This window comes from Myotis davidii, unplaced genomic scaffold (genome assembly GCF_000327345.1).
Source record: "Myotis davidii unplaced genomic scaffold, ASM32734v1 scaffold697, whole genome shotgun sequence".
Classification (NCBI taxonomy): Eukaryota; Metazoa; Chordata; class Mammalia; order Chiroptera; family Vespertilionidae; genus Myotis; species Myotis davidii.
The window spans coordinates 170,659-176,122 of record NW_006288014.1 but is presented as its reverse complement, the minus strand read 5'-3'; the positions used below and the strand labels follow the sequence as shown (position 1 = coordinate 176,122).

Below are 5,464 nucleotides of genomic sequence, written 5' to 3'. Positions count from 1 at the left end.
AGTCAAGCGAGTACAGTGGGGCCTTGACTTACAAGTGTCTGGACTAACGAGTTTTTTGAGATACCAGCTGTCTCTCGGCGGATTTTTTGCTTTGAGTTGATAGAGTAATTTGAGTTAACAAGCTCCTTAACGAGCTTGGTCTCGGAACAAATTAAACTCGTAAGTCAAGGCCCCACTGTAATTACTTTAACACGTTCAAAAATATTTGTAGCAGAATTAGTCTTAGGCATAATTGCACTCATTAAAATTATAGGATCACTTGCTACTGCAACCACAGCCTTAGTACAGGAAGTCCATACAGCTCAGCATGTAGATCAATTACCAAAGAATATTTCTCTCGCTCTAGCTACCCAAGAAATAATAGCCAAAAAATTAGAAGCCGGAGGAGGGGCAAAGTTCAAGATGGCGGACAAAATGCCAGGTGGCTCTCAGAAGGCCAGTTCAAAGACAAGATCATCAGATGTTCATTCATCTGGATCTTCAGATGCACATATGGATGCATCTGGACCAGCCGTGGGCAAACTACGCCCCGCGGGCCGGATCCGGACTGTTTGAAATGAATAAAACTAAAAAAAAAAAAAAAAAAAAAAAGACAGTACCCTTTTATATAATGATGTTTACTTTGAATTTATATTAGTTCACACAAACACTCCATCCATGCTTTTGTTCCGGCCCTCAGGTACAGTTTAAGAACCCATTGTGGCCCTCGAGTCAAAAAGTTTGCCCACCCCTGATCTGGACCCTCAGAAAGTGATATGCCAAGTCGAACACAACCTAAGAGCCCAAGAAAACATAATTATAGGAATAAAAGTGCCCGTGAAAGCCTTTGTGATCCTCCTCACCAGAATATTTCAAAACCTCTTCTAGAAAACAAACTTAAAGCATTCAGTATTGGAAAAATGAGTACAGCTAAGCGAACTTTAAATAAGAAGGATCAAGAAAATTGAAGAAAAAGGAGGATGAAAAGGCTGCTGCTGAGATTTATGAGGAATTTCTTGCTGCTTTTGAAGAAAGTGATGGTAATAAAGCGAAGACGTTTGTGTGCGGAGGTGTTGTTAATGCAGCTAAAGAAGAACATGAAACAGATGAAAAAATAGGCAAAATCTATCATCCATCTTCAAGATTTGCAGATCAAGAAAATCCTCCAAATCAGTCATCCAATGAAAGACCACCATCTCTTCTTGTGCCAAAACCGGTTTGGCTCAGTGGATAGAGCGTTGGCCTGTGGATTGAAAGGTCCCAGGTTCGATTCCGGTCAAGGGCATGTACCTGAGTTGCGGGCACATCCCCAGTAGGAGATGTGCAGGAGGCAGCTGATCGATGTCTCTCTCTCATCGATGTTTCTAACTCTCTATTTCTCTCCCTTCCTCTCTGTAAAAATCAAGAAAATATATTTTTTTAAAAAAGAAAGACCACCATCTCTTATTGTGATAGAAACCAAAAAACCTCTACTGAAGAAAGGGAAGAAAGAAAAGAAAAAAAGCAATTTGGAACTCTTCAAAGAAGAATTGAAACAAATTCAAGAAGAGCATGATGAGAGTCATAAAACAAAAGGCAGGTTAAGTCGATTTGAGCCTCTTCAGATTCTGATGGTCAGCGGCATTCCATGGATGCGCCTTCAAGAAGAAATAGATCATCTGTTCTTGATGATTATGCGCCTGGGTCACATGATGTGGGAGATCCAAGCACTACTAATTTATATCTTGGAAACATTAATCCCAGATGAATGAAGAAATACTGTGCGGAGAATTTGGAAGATTTGAACCATTAGCCAGTGTGAAAATTATGTGGCCTAGAACTGATGAAGAAAGAGCAAGGGAGAGAAATTGTGGCTTTGTGGCCTTTATGAATAGAAGAGATGCTGAAAGAGCTTTAAAAAATTTAAATGGAAAGATGGTTATGTCTTTTGAAATGAAGTTAGGTTGGGGTAAAGCTATGCCTATTCCTCCACATCCAATATACATTCCGCCGTCTATGATGGAAATATGCTTCCCCCACCTCCATCAGGACTGCCTTTTAATGCGCAGTCTAGAGAATGGTTAAAAAACCCAATGCTCCCATGTTACCACCACCTAAAAACAAGGAGGATTTTGAGAAGACTGTCGCAAGCCATAGTCAAAGTGGTTATCCCAACAGAAAGGAATTTGCTCGCCCTGATACATCGAATGACAGAGTTTGTTGTACGTGAAGGTCCAATGTTTGAAGCTATGATTATGAACAGAGAAATCAACAATCCCATGTTCAGATTCTTATTTGAAAACCAGACACCAGCCCATGTTTACTATAGGTGGAAGCTTTATTCTATTTTGCAGGGAGATCCTCCAACTAAGTGGTGGATGGAAGATTTTTGTACGTTCAAAAATGGATCATTTTGGAGGCCACCACCATTAAATCCATACCTGCATGGGATGTCAGAAGACCAAGAAACAGAAGCTTTTGTAGAGGAGCCTAGTAAAAGGGAGCACTTAAGGAAGAACGGAGGGACAAATTAGAAGAAATCCTGCGAGGGTTAACGCCAAGGAAAAATGATATTGGAGACGCAATGGTTTTCTGTCTTAATGCTGAAGCTGCTGAAGAAATAGTGGATTGCATTACTGAATCATTGTCCATCCTAAAGACGCCCCTTCCCAAAAAGATTACCAGATTATATTTGGTTTCTGATGTTTTGCCCACCTCTTCAGCAAAAGTTGCCAATGCTTCATATTATAGAAAATTTTTTCAAACAAAGTTATGTCAATATTTTCAGACCTCAATGCTACCTATCATACAATTAAAGGCCATTTACAGTCTGAAAACTTTAAGCAACAGGTAATGACCTGCTTCAGAGCATGGGAACCATTTTTGATCAAATTGAAAAATATTTTCTTAGGACTTGTAAATATTATTGAAGAAAAGGAAACAGAGGACGTACCAGATGACCTTGATGGTGCCCCTATTGAAGAAGAGCTTGATGGTGCACCTTTGGAGGATGTGGATGGAATTCCTATTGATGCTACTCCCATTGATGATCTTGATGGGGTCCCTATGAAGAGTTTTGATGATGATCTTGATGGAGTGCCTTTATTGGATGCTGCTGAAGACTCAAAGAAGAATGATCCTATATTTAAAGTTGCTCCATCAAAATGAGAAGCTGTAAATGAATCTGAATTGGAAGCACAGGCTGTAACAACTTCTAAATGGGAGTTATTTGACCAGCATGAAGAATCAGAAGAAGAAAATCAAAATCAAGGAGAAGAAAGTGAAGATGAAGAAGATACTCAAAGTTCCAAATCTGAAGAACATCATTTATATTCTAATCCAATCAAAGAAGAAATGACCAAGTCCAAGTTCTCTAAGTACGCTGAAATGAGTGAGGAAAAATGAGCCAAACTTCATGAAATTGAGTTCAAAGTTATGAAGTTTCAGGATAAACTGGAATCTGGAAAACGACCTAAAAAACCAGGCCAGAGCTTTCAGGAGCAAGTAGAACGCTACAGAGATAAACTACTTCAATGAGAGAAAGAGAAAGAATTAAACAGAATGAGAAAGAGATAAGAAGGATAAAGAAAAATTGGAATCTCGATCCAAAGACAAGAAGGAAAAAGATGAGTGTACTCCAACAAGGAAAGAAAGGAAAAGGCGACACAGTATGACCCCTAGACCATCTCGCAGTAGCAGTGGTAGACAAGTGAAGTCCCCATCACAAAAGTCGGAATGATCAGAGCGTTCAGAAAGATCGCACAAAGAGAGTTTGAAGTCCAGGTCATCTCACAAAGATTCTCCTCTCGATGTTTAGCAAAAAGGCCAAAAGATCACCATCTGGTTCAAGAACACCTAAAAGGCGATCATGGTCTAGATTAGTGATGGCGAACCTATGACACGCGAACTCATTTTTTTGGTTGATTTTTCTTTGTTAAATGACATTTAAATATATAAAATAAATATCAAAAATATAAATCTTTGTTTTACTATGGTTGCTAATATCAAAAAAAATTCTATATGTGACATGGCACCACAGTTAAGTTAGGGTTTTTCAAAATGCTAACACACCGAGCTCAAAAGGTTCGCCATCACTGGTCTAGATCCCCTAAAAAATCAGGGAAGAAATCCAGATCCCAGTCCCGATCTCTACACAGGTCTAATAAAAAGTCAAAGAAAAACAAACATTGACATACATTCTTAAGATGCTGTCACTTATTGGAAATGCAATTTTGTTTTGTGCCTGAATGGTCTGTTTTGTTTTGTTTTTTTTTAAAAAAAATCAAATGAAAGAGCATTCCTGGGATTTTTGTTTGTTTATTTGTGAAGCATGTGTAAATTCATGAATAACTGCATCTGGAGACCTGTCATTGTTTTATATTGTGTAAATTACTTTTGTTGTTGCTGTTTTCAAGATGAAATTATTGTGGTAATGAATTTCATCAGAAATGTGTATAATGGATCTGCTGGCAGTAGTGTTTTGTTTTAGAATGCTGTGACTTAGCAAAACTAATACAGATGTCTTCCCCCATTTTGTAGCTTTGGCAATTTGAATTAGATTTCATTTTTTTTTAATTTGAATTAGATTTCAAATAAAATCTGAACAGAAAACAAACAAACAAAAAATTAGAAGCCAAGGTTAATGCTCTTGAAGAAGCCCTTACAAGGATACATCTTTAAACAAAGCATTACCCCCATGCTTTTAAGCACAGGCCTATTTTTATTCATAACTTTAATAATTATTTGTCTTTTCCCAGTCTCCTTCTGAGTCTTAAACAATGTAATCTGAGAGGTGGCTGCTGATTTACACACGCTATCATTTAAAAAATTAAAAAAAAGGGGGAATTTGCTGGAAGCCAGTCCATCCTTGCTGCTTGACACAGTCGCTGCAGGGAAGAAACATCTGCACAGCATATGTTTCAAGGGACCTGGCATATAGGGCATACTGTTCTTAATATGTTTGCTCCCCTTCTTAGCACTATGTGTTTTAACCAAGGTCACCTCTCTCCAAGAATTAATTAGGATAATCTCCTTCAGTTACTTTCTTGTAGCTTAACAGAATAATAGAGTAGTGATCTTGGAATGGAGATAACAAAGCCCTAACCTTTGGAATAGAATAGATAGGATTAAAATCTACTGGTATAAATACTGATGTAACAGAAGAATAAAGACAGAACCTGGCTGGAGAACCTAGCTAGAGAGCCTGGCTAGAGAACCTGGCTAAGCTGCTGATAAACAGAACGCTGTCTCCGTGTCATTTCTTCTTCACCTACTCCATCCACACCTTTGGGAACCCCAGGACCTGCTGGGGCTGGACCCCAACACTTATTGGCACTTTTAACATGACCATATTAATCCTTTGGAATCCATTACTTTTGGAATAATAACATATTCTAGGTTCATCTTGTACATTTACCACCCAAACCTGAAACCAAGGATTTCTCCAAGTTCCTTCTTATTTTATTGAGAAAGGGCTTTAGAGATCCTCCTATCTAATAAAAGACAA

The 5,464-nt window shown here is 38.3% G+C and overlaps 1 pseudogene; it reads left to right on the top strand.

Annotated features, from left to right (window-relative positions):
• Window positions 1–389: 389 nt before the first annotated feature.
• LOC102756109 lies at window positions 390–4,216 on the top strand (annotated as a pseudogene).
• Window positions 4,217–5,464: the final 1,248 nt, after the last annotated feature.